This window comes from Bombus vancouverensis, chromosome 2 (genome assembly GCF_051014615.1).
Source record: "Bombus vancouverensis nearcticus chromosome 2, iyBomVanc1_principal, whole genome shotgun sequence".
In the NCBI taxonomy this organism is placed as follows: Eukaryota; Metazoa; Arthropoda; class Insecta; order Hymenoptera; family Apidae; genus Bombus; species Bombus vancouverensis.
Window position 1 is genome coordinate 18,193,545 of NC_134912.1, and position 19,225 is coordinate 18,212,769.

The 19,225-nt window shown below is 40.1% G+C and overlaps 1 protein-coding gene across 2 annotated transcripts in view; it reads left to right on the plus strand.

Moving 5' to 3' along the window:
- The window catches only part of tj (Maf family bZIP transcription factor traffic jam), a 78,792-nt gene that overhangs the window by 14,937 nt on the left and 44,630 nt on the right, over nt 1–19,225 (plus strand). Inside the window, exon 5 of one of the 2 annotated variants that reach the window (XM_033350818.2) lies at nt 32–3,527. The exons of the other annotated variant lie outside the window; for it this stretch is intronic. The gene's annotated coding sequence lies outside the window, so the exon portion shown is untranslated. Of the gene's footprint in view, nt 1–31; nt 3,528–19,225 lie in introns of those variants that run through there. 2 annotated transcript variants of the gene reach the window in all.

Genomic DNA, 19,225 nt, shown 5'->3' on the forward strand with positions numbered 1-19,225 from the left:
CGATGATCTTTTCCCAAAACTTTGTTCACAGTGACATACCTGTGCGCGTGGGACTGAAAGACAAAGAACCAGACGAACAACCGGGTATATCCTTCGAGAAACAACGTTTGTTTCCTTCCTCTTTTCAATCGAGTCTTAAGTCTTAGGCACGTTTTTAAGCTCGTCTACGTGTATATAGCGTTCAGTTCTCCTTCCTTTTCTTTGTATGTATAGCTTTGTTAAACGACGCGAAAAAAAGAAAAGAAGAGCCTTGACTGTTAAAACCAACTTTGTAAATCGTGTATGGAATTAGCAGCGCAGCTAAGCTGTCGTTAGACTAAAGGTAATTAGATCTATTCTCATAGGTATAGAAATATATCGCTCGCGGTAGGCTGGACGTCTTTGCCAAATATTCTACCGAAAAGAAGAAGAAGAAGAAGGAGAAAAGAAAGAAACGGGATAAAGAAAAGAGAAGGAAATATAAGCGAACTTCGTGGAAGCGCGAAAAAGGAGAGAGGCAAGGATGAAGCTTAAAGTCAGAGGTCTAGCGTTCACGAGGTTCATCCTTTTCTTTGTTATTTAACTTTTAGCCAAACCATAATACCATTGACACGTTTGTCACGAATGATCGGTTTGGATAACCTTCGTTACCGCTTATTATCATCTATTATACGTATTTCGTGTTTGTAATATTAATTCTCCATTGGTATCTTTGGATCATAGTTTTTCGCATTTTTCATATTTTGTTATCGTTGTTCGCATTGGGTTACTTAATTTTAAGTTGCTTAGCTCCACGTAGTGAATATGTTTTATTTTACAAATTCAATCGCCCTATCGTAAAGGAATTTGTTACGTTGGAGGAGAGCATGACAGAATCGTTGCCGATTTCTAGTCTCAATTTATTTCATTTTACAGATTTTCAGGCATAGTTTCTCTTACGAAATAAAATTAAACGTTCGGGAAGCTATTAACGTTCGTCCATCAACCTGTGAAACAGAGAATACAGAATAAGATTAAAGATCGGGAAATTAAGTAACCTGACTAAAAGCGTTCCGGTTATCTATGGTTCAACGGTATCATTTAAGAATTGATACATCATATAGAGCGTGATACATTCAACATCATTCGTTGCGTTAACTGTTCAAGCTCCGAGATAACTCGATTTTTAGACGTCGCATAGTTTCTTACGAATATCATAGAAAGAAGCATAGAGCAACGTTGTTTACGAGTGGAGCCCCTTGCAAGCTCCGATCCTCTTCGTACGTCCTTATAAGAAAAAGGCAGTTGACATTTTTAACACGACCTCCCTGTTTTTCTACCTCGGTTTTAAACAGAAGGCGACACGCCACAGCGATGGGAATCCGTTTTATACGAGATGCGAGAAGGCTCGACCAGTACCAGCTTTTACAGTTTGGTGTTGACGAATCGCTATCCGTTTCCATCGTTCCTCATCGCTCTCTTCGTTTATAATAATTTTTATATTTAAATAGTTACTTGCGTGGAGTATAATAGCGTAATCGAATTTTCGAGATCGAGTTGTGCGTTGCCACGATATCCAGGATCGTGGAATTTATCAGCAGGACCACGGTCCTGGAAATTTGTACCGGATACTTTCGTGCCAATATCCACGAACCTATTTAGAAAAGGGCCAAATTCTTTTGGCCGATCTTTGGCCGAGATTGCTTAACCCTCTGACAATCGAAGACTGGGTCAATCTTGTCTCGTGTACATATTTCACGTTCGTTACCCTCTAATCGTACGATACATTCAGAAATTATAGTTCTACCGAATTGCGATGGAACTTCGTTTATACAAGTAACCTTCAACTTCCGATATCCGAACTTGAAAGCTTAGCTATTATGCGAACTGTGGTCCAGCCACAGTCTTCCATTACGTTCAAACGTGTATTCTTGTAACGGAGTTTATACGGAGAATAAATTGTACGCTGGAAACGTGGGACAGTGGGACGCGATACAGAAACGACTGGTCAGCCGCCTGTTTCTACGTATCAGGATCCTTGCGTGCAGTTCAGCCAGGTAACGTTACAGGTGAAATTCTACAAGCCACGAGTTACAGATTTTTCTCGATTAACGGCAACGGGTTTGATGATAAATGAAATTGTACGTGTAAATGTTAGGAATCGCAAACCGGCAGAACGTTCCGTTCGACGTAACATCGCGATAAGAAAGAAGTTTATAAACCTAGGATTAATAGGTTGTCAGCTGGTTAATATCATTTGTTAGCAAATTATCGTGCACGAAAGCCTTTTTTCTCTTCGTTATCTAAACTGATAAGAAAGACCGAAGACGATAGCTAGAGAATTCGTTGTCAGTCCTCTAAACTATCTTGGGTTCCCAACCTGCTCGGATAAACGAAGTTCTAGCGATCACCGATACGAACGATTTTATTTTCCAAGCAAATTTCGTTATTACTGTGCTATGTTCTTTTACGAACTTACGTGAAACGTAAAGTTGTAAATATATATATAAAAGGTTGAAAGTAACGCAATTCTTAGTACGTAGGCGAGAAGAACATCTATTCAATCTCTGTTTCTCTTTGATCGATTTTTGTTTCAACGGTATAAATTAAAATATGCTGCGCTAATAGCAACGATGATCCAGTCTTTGTTAGACAAGGGTTGATCGACGAGTAAACGGTAATGGAGAAATCATCGTGCATCCTTGTGAACGATTATCTTTTATCTTCATTTATCCTTATCGCGAAAGGAGAAGCTTACACGTTCTCTTTCATCTGGTTTAGACGTTCCGCGGTGCGAAATCCCGATTCAAATCGTGTCGCAGAGGTCGCTTCGTCTAATTAATAGAATTCGCTTCGATTATATTAGCGTCTACGAGCATGTTCGATCGTGTAGCGCGAATGGGACGAACGTGCGTTTTCAACGGGGTTCGACGGAGAAGGAGAACCCATGGATCTCAAGAAAATGCGTAAGAACGCGTGCCGATACATTTTCGTACCGACACCCACGGGAACAGTGATATCAATTTTAGTAATTATGGCACAAAATGATCTGTATACGGTAGATCTATAAATTATTAGTCGACTCTTAGGTTTGATTTTAGGGGGATCGTTAGACGAGAAGAAGAGGGGCTACGATGTAATCGTTTGCGTTGCACAGCGGCGTAAATTTTGTTGCCACGAATTCCTGGCCGATTACGAACTAACAATTCCTAGTAATCACGCATGATAGCGAATAATTGTCATACGATATATCTGAGAATTGAAATTTTCGAAGAAGCAGCAGCTTTTCTTTCGTTTTCTTTTAACGTGATCATGCGGTTGTGAAGATGCGAAAGTATCAGATTTGATACAAAAATTACGCCACTGTCATATCGAATGACATATGAATATACTATATATATATTATTGTTTTGTCGTGGTTGGATTACGTTGGGTCGTTTCTGTCGACCGAGAATGTTTCCGATTCGACTTAAAAATGTTTTAATTCCCGTTACATCGTCTCATGTGTACATAAAATAATTATTATACTTCTTATTATAAATAAACGTCGATATCGACAGTTTCAGATACGTTTGGCTGTCTTTTTCCTCTGACTTTTTAATTATCATTCTATCCTTTTCCCCAGACACGTTATCCTCTTCGTTTGAATAAAGAAAAAAAAAAAAACGAGACAACGGGTTTTCATAGTTCGTATAGCCAATCGAGAGGAAATTTTTCCACAGTTTTCTTTAACTATCAACCGGTACGTACACGTTGTCGTATCGCAATTTCGATTATTTCATTTTATTAGTTTACGCCATCGAAACAGTTTGATGGTCTTTGTCGCGTAAAATACGAAATACAAGTCGTGATTGATTATTCCGAATTTAAGTAATTTTTCTCTGTCAATTGAAACTGTCGCGATCGTTTACGATTCGATCGATTAAACTACCACTCGCCACTAATTATTTATCTTGGCGTTATCTTAAAAAATGTATCGTTACGCAATTTTGAATTTTGAATTTTCAATTTCAACCTGAGAGCTACGAATGTAAATGTTTCTCGCGTTAATTTCGCAGAAATACGCATTACGCAAATCATTCCCTGAAACTTCCGAATTTTTATAACTCGCAAAGCTTCCGAACGTTTCCAATTGCCTCACACGAAAGTAGTCCATCTTGCGAATTATTTCGAAATTACGAATTTCGTTATACGGGATAGGACGTACGTGCATATTAATTCGTAACGATCGAATGATTTCAGTGGCATTAATGATACCAAAAAATGTGGTCAACGACGCGCTGGAAAAGATGTTATACCTGCCTTTAAAAAAATAACAGTGAGCTAGAAATCTCGTTGAAATGTTCACGTACAGAGGTATAAATTAACGAGAATCAATCGTACGTTGTTCGAAAAACCTTCAACTTTATTCTATCAAAGTTCCAGTTCATCCTGCGTTACCAATAACTAGAAAATATCCAATTGTCGCGCTTTGTGTCTTTCACCGTCGTACAGAACGTAGAGTAATTCTGCCGAGGATAATATTTTACGTCGTTTTAGTCGAACATAGCTCCTCGTACTTATATCGATCGACGCAACAGCAAAGAAATAAACGAATAAAATCGCTTAATTAAACTGGACGAGGAAGCAAGCAGAAGGAAAAAGAGGAAAGGCCGACGAAGAAAGACTATGGAACGAAAAGTTCTGGTTAGCGGAGGTCCGCATTTCGCGTGGTTCTAGGTGTAACATGCAATGTGCAGGCTCAGCGTTTCATTTGAGAGGCAGGCACGAGCATTGGGTATGGAATCCCCTTCGTTCTTTTATGCACCAACAAACCTTCTCCCATCTATCTCTTTCTTTGCCATTCTCATTAACCTTACTAGCTTCTTCGAGCAACAAATATTTGCAACACGTGCAACTGCCAGTTTCGAATTACGATGAAATCGATGCGACGACAAAGCTGAGAAATATTTTGCTCGAAATAAAACTTTTTCTTTCTCGCTTCTTTTCTTTGTTGGGGTAACTGCCTTCCTCTTAAATAAAATCATCGCACGACGCGTATAATCGCTGATGTTTCTATTGAGAAATTTGTCGATGATCGTCGTCGACGAATCGTTGAACAGTTTCAAGCGATAGATAAAGTAACTTGGATAGATTTATCGTGGAACGGTTGTGAAAATTTTACGCTGAAAAATTATGTTCGTAATGTGGATGATCTTCGTATAATAAATTTGGAATAGAATTAAATGGAGATTTTTTTACTGTAATGTATATACGCAGGTAGAATTCAGAACTTTCAAACTGTTTTAGATTTTCTGTATCGTTTCGTTCGAGCTATAGAGTATCTACATTGCGATAGATAAGTCAGTATAGAAAAATCTGATAAAATATTTATTTCAGTCTATATATGTAGACTACCATATGCAGATGATTATGCAATTGTGGCAAGTATAGATATGGAAAAATGTACAAGCATCGACAGAAAAATGTAAAAAATATCAAAGGTAAATACAGTTATCTGCTTATATGTTACAATGTTTAGGATATAAGTCATACTTTTATTTAAGTTTCACTTTCTTATCAATGTTTTTAAACATACGAATTTGCGTAAACATCCACAGCTCTCGTATCGGTCATTTCTTACACATTCGCCAGACAAATCCTCTAAATAAAACTACATTCTATTTTTCCCCCCCAATAGAATGGTAAATTTGTCGTAACGCGTGAAACATTCGCACGATTTTCAAACATCTGTATCCGATCCAGTTGATCGCGAATTACGATCGTGGGGATTTTTCAAATATACCAGCGAAATAGATCTACGACGAATATCGATATCGAGTGTATTTCCTAGTTAAATAGCCGAGTTATCGTGAAGTTTTATTTTCCAACTACAAAGAAGCAAAGTTTCGTTCAACAGTCGTTGTAATTAGCAATTTTAATTATTAGCAATTAATTAGTAAAATCAAATATTTCGTTGCAACGTTTAATATTTGTCGTATCTGTTCTTCTCCTGTATTGGCGTATCGTCGAGATATTCGTCGACAATTTTATATAAAACGATCGAAATCGGAATGATCGATAATTTAAAACGGGAAATTCGTCGAAAGCGAGGTTTTCTTGCCGGGTTCTGGTCTCGAAAAACGCGAAACATTGGCACGCGTTTTCATGAACGGACGCGGCCCCGTCGTTCTCGCTTCCCTCACTTTATTTGCAACGCCGTTTCTGCTGACACCGCCGCTCCACGATGAATCCATCGAGATGGAACGTCGGTAAACAAAACGTTCACCTCTTTCGGTGAAACCCGCAGCTCCGTGTGGAGCGGAACGATTCATAAGACCGTGCACCGTGTACAGTGTACACACACACACACACGCGCACACGCACACATATTCGAGAAATCACGAGTACGAATGATTCGGCTCTATAAATGTACATGTATAACCTCGGCGTTGAATTGTAATGAGTTGAATTGTAATGAGTTGAATTAGTAATGTATAATTACGTGGTAGATCGCGAGTAGTACGATGGTGAAATTTTTCTACGCGCGTCATTTTTTAAGTACCTCTGCCTTTTTTCTGCGTTATTGGGTAAGATTTTTTTTTGAAAACAGAGCTGTTTGTTTTACGTAGAATTCTTCGACCCAAATTCGAAGCTGTTTGTTACGATAATGTGTAGAATATTACAGCATAATCAACTAAATATCAATTAAACGAGTTAGATTAGATTAGATCAGTAGATTGCTTTAAGAATAAATTAATTAAGGAAGAGATATTTATACTCGGTAATCGTCGGTAGCGTGTACTTACGATATATTTACAAACATTAAGCGGGGAGAGATTAAAAAAAAATTGATATACACGTACATACACGGTGTGTCTAAAAAATCGCAACAACGTTCTATCGTCGAGAAATTTCTTTCGAATGTAGCTATATTTTTACGATGTCGTATTCGTGGTAGTTTTCAACGCCAAGTACTTTGTTAAATACGTCTGCAACGTCATGCTTGTCACCTGATCGTAATTTGTACGATTTTTCCATATCGCGTGGACCAATATATGGTAGGATTTTTAAGGAGATGAATTTTTATGGACAGAATACCTACATATTTTTATTGTTGTTATATAGCTGGGTTATTCTCCGTAGTAGAAAATATTAAATTAGAGGCAAAAGCTATCAAACTACTTTCCAGCTCCTACAAAACGTACCTTGTCAACTGAAACATACTCTGCTTCCTGCATACCTGGACTCTAAGCTACTCAACAGAGGAAATCTTGCCAAAATCTGTTCAGTAGTATCTACGACAAATATTTTAAAAATTAGTTTCTTGCACTCTATAGCTCGTGACTCGCTCCTGGACGACCGTTCTGTTTTCTTTTTTTTCTCATTCAATGTACAGACACGATCTCTCTACTGTTTTATTATACGTATAGATATAAATCGTAATAGTGTAATATAACCGGTATCGACGTACGAGATTACTAATACGAATGCCATACGTTCAGAGATGTGAAAAATCAGTCGTGTTTCCAGTGGCTGTCAACCAGGAAGGTGGATAAAGTTCTAACGAGGATTTAACTAACTTGTCCGCAGGGGTCGCTTGACAATGGGCTTGTCTTCGACCCTCGGCGACACCGACCACCCTCTGAACAGACGTCGCTCGTCACACTGACAGATTGACTGATCGCTACTTTCAGCAACCTTCGTCGTCCTGATATCCCGTCCTAGTTGTTAGCGTTGAAACACTCGTAATAACGCTATAACGCGTTTAACTCACGATCGAGGATAGTAAAACTGACGCGATCACGTTTACACGCGTTCAACATCTATAATATCGTATCGTAACGATCTCGTAGAAAATAGAATAGTAATTTCGATCCGAAGAAGTGTTCGGAATTTTGAGTGAGAATTTTCGTACGGAGAATCAGCAACGTAGAAGGACAGTTCATCAACAGACTTCGTACCGTACGGGTGAAATACTTCGCTCTCAACAAGATCCTACCACCGCCGTGTTCATAACGTCACACTTTACTTTTATACAAGTGCAAATACAGTGCTAGATTACTCTAACACTCGATCTATTAAACCTCCTTCACCTTGAGCGTTAAGTCATTCGAGGTACGCGATATCGACCGATCGGTTTGACCTGCTCTTCGGTCGATAATTCGCAACAAGAAGATTCTTTTAATTTTTGTAAGTTTCGTTCAATCGTAGTTCAGCTCGAACATGGTTTAGATAGCGATACATCTAACGTAGCGTAACCTGTTTAGATTGTACGCAGAACTTGCACCGACGCAACACGCGTTGAAGTTCCAAAGCTGCGACAACGAGAACGAGCAACCGCGTAATTTCTGCGCCGCCTCTTCCAAACGTCAAATACAATCTCCATTCGCGAACAAAACATCGTTAACGTGCCATAAAGCCAGGAAATTGATTCAATGCGGTGTCCAGCGATGCCCGCATCGCCATTCCTATACGACGAACGCGATTCCTGCCGTGGCATTGTTAAAGTAAAGAAAGCTCGCGAAGGAACGACTTGGTCGAACGTGTCAGCATCCACGTATACACGTGCATCTAGCATCGTTTTCGAGCAGAGATAAGGAGCCGGAGCGGCTGCGAGGCTCGTTTCACGGCTCGAGTTTCACGAGTTTTATAACTCTTTCGAACGCGTTATAAAGGTTTCGAGCACCCAGCCAGTTGGCAAGCGATAGCTTAAAAAAGTAGTGAACGTCGAACGAGGCGCATAGGTGGGTCCTACGATTGGTTGGGTATCGGATGAAGCGGATGGACAGGCGACGCGAGGGTGAATCGTTGGTACGAAGGACGAGCCGTGGAGAGGGACGAAAAAGGAGGCTGTGGAACGAGTTAGAGGTGAGACGAGCTTTATTGTCGAGTCACGCCGGCATCGTGGCCTATCTCTATCTCCCGTCGTCACCCTTTGCGCCGGCCTTCCTCTGTGACACCCCTTACCGCGTGACGTAGACGCGCCACACTCTTCGATGTACGTACGGTTCTTCGTGTACGTAACGTAATGGACGTTTTCCGTACGTGCACCATCTCGTTCACCTACCTTTCGCATCTAGTATGTCAGTAAATCGTAGATAAACAGTGGCAAGCGTGCAGCCAGCTGCCGAAGAGCGACAGGGCCGGGAATGGAGAAGCTTTCAGAAACCACTACTATGGTCTTGGTTGCATGTTTCGTCGATCTTTCTTCGTTCGCGCGTACTTTTTTATTTTCGTCGTACGATCGTGTCACGAGGCGAAAAATAGCGAGGAATATCTTCGGTTTACGAATACGACAAGTGGAGCGAGTCCTGGAGCGAACTGTTCTCTTGCTTACGGCCATCGTTCGCATTCCTTCGTGCGATTGATAACGCGGTTACTAATTATCGCACACGGTACGCGTACTCGTATAACAGTGGCGAGACTTTTGCGCTTTTGTTTCTATGTCGCGACGTGGCTTGATGTCGTTCGATTGGTCGTAGAGGTACAGCAATGTGCCAAACTATGGAACAAAGAGTACAAGTAAAATATTCTTAGTTACGTTCCGTGCTATTGTCTCTTGGATGATCGATACGAAGATAGGATTTTTAGAGACATTCGGATGAGAAGAGAAATTGCATGCAGATGCTTCTTTCCAAGAGAAAATGCATAAATTGTTAGGAAACGAACCAAGTACGTATATCGGTGAGCGAAGCTTTGCCTACGTTTAAGACGATATCCAAGTAAACTTCACTGATCGTGTTTAGTACATAAAAGTAACGGTATATGATAACGGTGCCTATGTAAAAATAAAAACGTACAAGATAAAGTACTACAAGCGTAAACGCACGAAAGCATAACAGTACGAACCACTGAGATCTACCAAACGGAATCCGCGATACTTGCATCGTCAATTCCTCGAACGTTCTTTTCCCTCCGATATCCTTGCGTGCGAGAAAGATTCTCGAGAGAAATATACTCGTCGTTTGCTTCGTTTTAATGAAAACAAACCAATTTTAGTTCTAGCACCTGCACGCTCGAATACGATATAACCAAAGCAAAGATATTATTAGATCCAAAGGTAAAAACGAGTTGACTCGCGTCCCGGTTGGCAGATTAAAATACGTTCGTAACATCAGAAATCGTCACATCCATCTCGTATGGAGCGACGCGGCGCACGGACGTTCAAGATGTCCGAAAGACGAAGACCAAGCCCGATGTTAAAATCTTGGCCGTCAAGCAGGATCAGCAGGGGCAAGGTGAACGAAATGAAAAGGATAAATCAATCGGTTCTTCTCATTTCGTCTAGCAGCTTTAAGCTGGTGACGTCACGTTTACTCTCACCGCGTACAGAAGGTGGAGAAAGGGAAGATTTGGCGACGCCAGCATCTTTCGCTTCTGATGACGGTGTAGGTTCGCGGTGGTTGATGACGCGGCACATAGGTTATATCCGTACCTACGTATAGCCGTGTGTATATACGTACACACGAAGGAATAAGCGTTTATAGATGTCGGTGCATGGACACACGACGACCGTCACCACGCGACGGTCACACACGATCCATATTCACCGAATAAACGAATGAACGAAACCCACACTAGAACGCGGAACTAAGGAGATCACGAAAACGGTCACCTTGACCCACTCTCATAGACGCCGAACGGCTGATCGACGATCCGATGCTTATATCGAATTTTTCATCGGTGCCAACCGCTACGCGATTTTAAACAGTCGGTCCACCTGGTTAACAGCTAAATACTTGGAAACGTGTAAATATCGCTGACGATAGTCGGCAAATAGCCGATCGACACTCGCTGCTGGATGCTTTCATACGATCTCAGACGATCGCTTTTGCACGATCTTTGGTCATCGACGTTCCGACGTTCTTCGGTTCTTTCCATTCTGAGATCTTGGCTCGTCGACCGTCCTCGTGTATCGTATCTAGCGGAGAGAAGCGTAGCGATGAAACGAATTAGAAGAACTTCGGTAAGTAACGATCGAAGATCACAGGGGGAAATACGATAAATCACATCCTTTGGGTTTTATAAGGAAACGATTGAGAATTTAATACTCCGAGATAGCGTTTTTCTTTTCGTTAATTCTGGCACTAAATACGTACTTTTGGCATCCCTTTGAACGTTCAAGAGAGAACGTCGAATAAGATCAGATATAGCGTTGTTTTTTTACCATTTAAGTTTAGAGATACAGATGCGAACAATTTCTTTGTAATTTCGACTCGTGGATAACTTTCTCGTTAATGAAAAATTGCGAAAGGAAACCTTTTAAAGTGCAAAATAAAATTATTTTAATTGTCTGGTTTGCGATAGAAAACGCGTAAAACCTAGCTAACCGGATAGATCGTTCTCTGGAAATGTTCGAAGGGCGAATCAGAGTATAGTAACTTTTTACTGTATTTCCTATCGTATCTCGATGAAATCGCAACGTTTTGTTAATGGAGGTAGTGTAATGACCCTGAAGAATGTCACCCTGACCCAGTCGGACAGTTGGGTCGTCAAACAGAATCGATACTCGCTAATCAGATCAAACCACCCTTCTTCTACCTCCTGGATGACCACATACACAACCGTGAGTCTTACTTGCGAATACTTTAAACTCCTTCTGTCTTTGGACACGTTGATTCTTTTTTTAAAAAACAGAACCTTCGTTAACCGTATCGTATCACTGCTATTACTTTCAAAATATTTTTAATATCCGAAATACGAGTATGTACAGGTACTGTAAATTGTGAAATACGATTGATACCTTTATGTACGTACGTACTTCATTGGCATAAAATGTACCCTCAGTTTTTTATAGAATTTAAGGGATTTTCGATCAACTTTTAATTTGTCGAATCTATTATTTATTAAATTTGGTGAAAATTTATTTATCACGCGTAAACTACACTGCCAGTTCGCGCTACACAGATGTTTCATAAAATTTGAAAAATCTCCAATTCTATATTCATCGTTTAGAAATTGATTAAATTATTTTTCTCCTTATTCTCAGTTCTACGAACTCTAATCTTAACTCTAAATTTTCATTATAGGCTTATTTAAAAAAGTTACAAAAACTGACCCTCTACCTTTTTTCTTCGCGATTACTAGCCACAATTTCTCCAAAATTTGTTCTTGCACGTCGTCTAGTAGACTAATTCTTCCAACTTCTAAAAAAAGTTCCAATTATTCGTTTCCATTTAACAAAAGCTATCCTCTTTCAAAGAGTGCACGAATATTAATGGCAGCCACTGTATATTAATTCTTTTACCAACCAATGACCGATCCAAAATGAACCGGAAGTAAATCGCAAGACAATCAACGTAATAGACTATTTGTCAATGCGAACCTCGACCGTACGTATCGTACGCTTCCAAAAGAATAGAACAAACGACAGATATCGTTCGCTTCTGTCCTTGTCCGATCGATATTCTTTATTCCTCGTGCTTGGTCGTTGCGTGAAACATACGCTGGACCTTACGGCCGTCTTCCGCCCGTAAAGGGGACGAGGGGATGACTAGTTCCTTCCTAGGCGTACACCAACGGTGATTTAGTGAGATCCGATCTGCAAGTGGAGACCAGAGACCGATCAGTTGGACCATAAATATTAGGCGTTTTTTTCCACGCATACAGAGACGCGTGTGCCACGTTTGTTCCTCTTTTTTCTGCCGCAGGAGTAAAAGTAACCATCTGACCACGGCAGTCGAAAGCTTAGCGATCACCGGCTCTACCGTCAGGTCTTTTTTTACCTCAGATCTCTTTCAATTCCACGGGACACTGAGAATTTATCCTTTGCACTGCTGATAACCCTTTCGGTGTTTCCTGTCGTCCTTGGTCGACGGTGGTAAAAAATATGACTTGGAAGGTTTCGATGTTATCGGATCGACTCTCGGACGTGCGATCTGTTTGATAGAATTACTCGATACCACGATATCAAACGCGATGCGCGGAAACATTATACGCAATTTATATTCATATCTTTGCATATTATCTATGTGGGAATTTTTCATAAATGAATATCCACAGTCTGGATGTAGTTATAGAACTGCAAATAAATAGAACATAATAAGAAATATAATCGTAACTCCGCTTCTTAACGCTTTTTCATAGAACACCGATATCTTTGGAATCATTTTATCGATACATTTCGCGTGCTCCATTTTGCGTTTGTCTGTTATATAATTTTTTGTCTTTTTTACATATTACTCCGTACTTTTATACGAAGAATCATACAAAGTTTAGCATACCAAAGGACACTATTATCATTTGATATCTCTCTTTCGCAGAATTTACCATTTTTACAAGCCAACGTTCGTTCAAAGGTAGATATTCGCACCTAAATCGCAAGACTACGTTGTACGATTCGATATTTCGACTTTGGCGTTTCAGGAAAAATCCCGACAGCCTCGTTGAGAAGTACGTACGTACATTGGAGACAAAAAGGAAGCAGCGACTAAACGAGACAGAGTCTAGAAGAGGGCTGTTTAATTTCTCGAAGCTCCAAGCAACCCCCTTTAGCTACTTATCAATTATAGTTATTATAGGACGTTTGGCAAATGAGGAGCAAGGGTGGTGGTAATAGGTGGCCCGTTTCCGAGGCGCTAGCTTAACTACACTTTTATAGCGCTTCTCGACTTTAAACGGATAATTTTTATCCGCTAAGCCTCCGCCGTGGATTCCAACCCCCGACCAACTGCCGTCACGGGGAACGGAGGGGATAACTATACCGCCCTCGATGTCCCGAGCGACCCCTCGTAAAATTAAGTCAAACAGCTACGGGGTGCCGGCACTCGTTTTTCCCCGTTCCTGTTAAGAGGAACACACCGAGGCGGTGCTGGTTGCCGCAACCAGAAAGAAGGGTGAGGCTTCAATTGCTCGGGGTGACGTTGATGACGCCCCGCCAAAAGTCACCCGGTGGAATTCTCAAGAAATTATATATTTTTTGCGATCATAATTTCTAGAAAAAGTTAGGAGAAAGGAGAAATTTTTTGGGGCAACTTTTAATAGAGCTTTGGTGGAATTTTTTTAGTGGAAAACTCATTTCATTGTATCGTCTAGCATTTTACCAAATATCCTACTGGACAAATTGTAAAATGTAAATAAATAAATAATAAAAAATTGTATCGTCTATTGGCGTTCGTTGTTATTTAATAATAACAGTTATTATTCGCGAGTAAATCGTAGAATCTCGTTTTTCAGTTTATGTTATTCTATTTTATCGAGTAATTATATCGTTTAACCGATATTATCTTCTTCGTAAGGGGTAAGAAATTATAGATACGTTTGATAGATAGAAAGGCTGAAGAACGTAGAGAACTCCCTTTCTTTAAGAACCTTTTTTTTCAAAGACTCGAGTTTATTGAATTTCTACAACCGTAGGATAAATTTTGAGTGTAAGTTAGGTAAAGAAACTCTGAATTTTCTCTGTTTGAGAGATCCTTTCCTACGACGATTTTACGGATGATCTTTTTTTAAGGAAATTTCATTGCATTGGCTTAAAAGAATATTCACTTTCTCAAAATTATTATACAATCTCGATGCTATTTACGAAAACATTCCCGCTCTAACGTGTAATAAGAATACCATTTTCTCTTAGGGAAAGCATAAATGCGATATAAAAACGTATTATTTTATTTATTTATTTATTTATTTATACTTAGTCCATACCTTTCGGCTTTGGACGACTTTCGGTTTACATCTCTTATATAATTTCATTACATCATATATATATCTCTTACACTAGCTCTTCTATAACTATATACAACTGTTTATACTTAACTACTGCACCTTGCTTGATCTATCTCTATGTACTCACTTATAACTAACACTTATAACTAGATGCTCTTTCCGTCTTTGGCTTTTATAAAAACGTATTATACATTCCATACGTATCATCTCTGGCGCATCATCAAAAAATAAAAAATTGCTACGAGTAATCTTCTTCGAATAAAGAAATTTCATACACGTACAACTGTTGTTCCTTTGTAACATATCTATACGCATAATCAAAATTGCCTAGCTTCCTTGATTTTATACGTACGATGGATAGATAAGGTACAAAAGAGACAAAGAAAATCTCTTGTTTAAAATACGCCTAATAAATAACTGGCGGAGAATAATAATTGTAAAAAAGAGTTGGCGAGCATCGATTTTCAACCCTTGAGGCTCGATGAACTTGGAGTCAGAGGAACATCGCTACGATGCAATGCGAACGTTCTTCCCCGTCCGGTCAAATGGAATTACTTTTATCGTCGTGGCAGACGACGAATTCGATTCACGGTCGTTCATGCGAGTCACAGAGCTCAGGGAGGATCGGCGCGCGGCCGTTGCGCGCCGCGTTTCGCTAAAGGCAGATTTGATCGTGTTTTCCGGCATTACGCCGTGCAAAACTCCTTCCTTCCTTCTTTGCCTCCGCGCGCATCAATCACCAGTCATCAGCGTGATTGACGAGTGATATCGTTAACGGTTTTAAGACCCCCCTGGAAGATCGTGCGATCCACCAGATGATCTCGTTAAACGTCACCCTTGCACTTGCTTCCATCTTCTATTTTTATTTTCCGATCTTACGCCATCCGATCTTGCCGTATTTAGCAATATGATATAACATATTTAGTAATATAAAACGTAACTGTGCTTGGAACAGGCAGTTTGGTAGACGTTAGAAGATACAGAGTGTCTGGCTTTAAGCGAAACGTTTGAATTACTTTTGCCATCGTCGAAGATTAAAGGAACGAAGTGTTTCGATTTCAACGAGTGTATCCGATAGACTATGTCGTATAGACGAGAAATGTTCATCACGCGAGCGTATCTCTGTGGTAATTATCGTACAAGGCGATACATCTGTGCGACGAAGATATACAAATTAGTACTCTTTTGCATATCATTTATCTTTTAATTATTTATCGTAATATCTGTTTTCGATGATATTATCCGATGGCCATTTTTCTCTCGTTGTTCTATCCACCTTTTCCAACGAGTAATTGAATTAATCCAACTGTACGAAAGTCATCGATGTTAAAGTTAGAAAAATTCTTCGAACGTCGTTGTAATGGTTTCTTCCTTTCGAAACAATTTACACGCTAGAAAATTCTCTAAGCGTAAAAAGGTACGACGAGCGCAAGATAGCGGTCGCCAGGTAAGAAATAGCAACGATCCTCGAACACGCAAGACACGATATTCGACACGATCGTACACAGACAATCCAAATATCGATGTCTGCTCGAAGAAAGAATCGTTTTTATCGAAACGATAAGATTTCGTCCAGAATGCGAACGATGTTGGACGTAACGCGTAAACACCACGCCACAGGTGCTAACCTAATTCCTCGATCCTTAAATTTACGATTACGCCACATCGATCACATCGAGTATATGGTATCGGAACAAGCGTCCAAGTAATTCTACGTGGAATGGCTGAATTTCGGAGCGTGGAAGGAGCATATTCTCGCGAAGAGGCGCTCGAACACGTTGCTCGAGGAAACGGGAAGGGTGTTCGTGGGGGTGGTGACCAGGGGGTAGCGGTTCTCGCGCCGCGCCGTCGCTCTCCATGAGGTTCCCATGGCACGGGGAATACCTATCCAGTTGTAGGGTCGGCCTCGTATTCCTCGTTGCAATCGAGGCGCCTGCCATCGGTGGCCCCGCCTACTCACGATACAACCTTCAACCCTCACACACCCCCAATGGCCAGTTATTATTATCATTGTGCCAGAGCGGCGTGCCCGTTCTACCTTTGCCCTCCTCCACCTCTCCAGGATGTTCGACCTCCTCCACCGTCGAGTCACGTCGAAGTCACTGTATGCGTCCTTTTGTGGAATCACATCGGCCCCGTAGCAAAACCGTACGTTGTGTAAACACACGAGGGTGCTTCGAGGCCGGGGCAGGCTACGTTTTTCGGTTTATCTCGGCAGCACGTGTCGTAGACCACCGTACGAGGGGAACGGCAGGTACTACACGTGTGCTCATGCGCTGGCAAGTTTTATTTTATATATTGTATATATACAGGGTGGTTGGTAACTGGTGGTACGAGCGGAAAGGAGGTGATTCTACGCGAAAAAAGAAGTCGAAAATATAGAATAACAATTTTTCGTTCGAGGCTTTGTTTTCGAGAAAATCGACTTTGAATTTTCGCTCGGTACGCGTGCACTTTTTCACGTCTCGTTATAACGGATCTCACTGTAGATCGTTGTCTCGATGGAAAAATTAAAAAAAAATTTTAATTCTATATTTTCGACTTCTTTTTTCGCATAGAATCACCCCCTTTCCGCTCGTACCACCAGTTACCAACCACCCTGTATATGTCGGAGATGAAAGAACATCGGGGCCTTTCTTTTGGAATTTTTCGGAAGATGCCCGATACTTTAGTCTAGACTTTTTATTATAGCTGTACTTAAATAATAAAACTTAGAAGTAGTTGTTTATGATTTAATCCGATTATGTTTGCCCGAGGCTTATCGCAGTAGACTTGGGCTCGAAGTGACATAACGAGTTGCTGAACGTAGCCACGGTCACGGGATGGACCTTTCTATCTAACAGAGGTATCGAGTAGTTGTGTAGCTCTCCTTAAAATTATAGTTGATCTGAGTGGTACAGAGAGGTATAGAGGAGAGTATATAAATGCAGTTCCACTTGTAACGTGGACAAATAAGTTTAGTTACACTTGAATTGCGGACACGTAAGTTCATTTCAACTTAGACTTTGCAAGCAAACGCATTTGCTATCCCGTCGATCATGAATTCGTTATTGAACCTAAGATCGTTGTCATTAACATCTCGAGTATCTAATCGTCACGATTACTTGTCAAATTCTGTAATAACCATATTTGTATCAGTAAATATCATTATCGTATAACAACAATGACTAATTCCAATGAAGATCCGTTATACGCCCCTAACCACAACGAGAACTCGACAAATATTATGGAAAAATGTTTCTGGACGTGCGTGCTTGAAAAGGTTCTGGGCCAAGAATTGTTATATAAATAAAGCATAGGTAGGAAATTCAAAATTCAAATAGACGAATGAATGCGAAAATTTTTATGGGTTCTAACATTTCTATGGTTCTATTGGACTCGTGTCCAAGTCCTTAGACAAGAATCGGAAATTTCAGCAGAAACGTACACAACGATCGTGATACGTATCTCGTTTTCAAAATTTCTGCATGTGAAATTTTTGACGAAGTTAGTAAGACGAGTTGAGTAATTGGTAAAGAGTATGCAAAAATTGCGATAGGTATGTATCGTTCTTTAAATTTAGATACATACGTACGACTGAACAAGTTGTACAGTAAGGACAGAAGATCTTTGGAAAGATAAGAAAAGGCTACGTATGTATGTGATACTTATATTGATTGCAACAGAAAGGAAAATCGCGATGGATACATTTTTTTGTTTTTCGCCTTTTGTTTCTTCCTCGTTGAGTTATGAAAGTTGGAAATAATACGGAGAATGTAATTGGTTTGCGGGCACCCCTTGCATGTTCCCGACTAGCGAGCTTCACCCACCGTTCCGAATCGTCCGAGGGTTAAATGTCCCGGCAATGATTTACAGGAACGAGAAGAGAAAGATAGGAATCTATCCGTAGTGCATTCATCAACGTGATAGACACCAAGTGGTCGCCTCGTGTCCACGCTTGCATAACAGAAGAGCCACACGGGCAGAAACCTGAATTAGCATCCAATAACGCGATAATTAAACGAATTTCAAATTGGTCGAAAGATTCGACGATTAATTCGAATTAAATTGTAAATCAGTATCAAAGACCTGTTTAATTAATTTTCAATAATTCAGTTCGAATTAGATTTCATTATCTTGTTACTAATTTTATTAATCTACTTAGGATAATTAACAAATATCGAAGATCAGACGTTTCGGGAATAACGCTGTGTTGAATTACCTGAGAATTCAGGATAGTACACTGAAACGTTCGAATAATTTGAAACGAACATTATTAATTCCTAGATCAAGTACTGAGTTGGCAACTAAGTGATTGCGGATGTTGTCATTAGGTGGTATCGACAAAATCCGCAACCACCTAGTTGCCAAGCCAATATTACCTAAATGTTAGAAATACAGGAATCTCGCTATCGAATTATCGACAAAATCGAATAATACAGTGAATAAATTTTCGCTATTAACACTGTACAAAATTTTTTTTTTAATTTTTCCATCGAGACAACGATCTACAGTGAGATCCGTTATAACGTACCGCACGCGTACCGAGCGAAAATTCAAAGTCGATTTTCTCGAAAACAAAGTCTCAAACGAAAAATTTTTATTCTATATTTTCGACTTCTTTTTTCGCGTAGAATCGCCC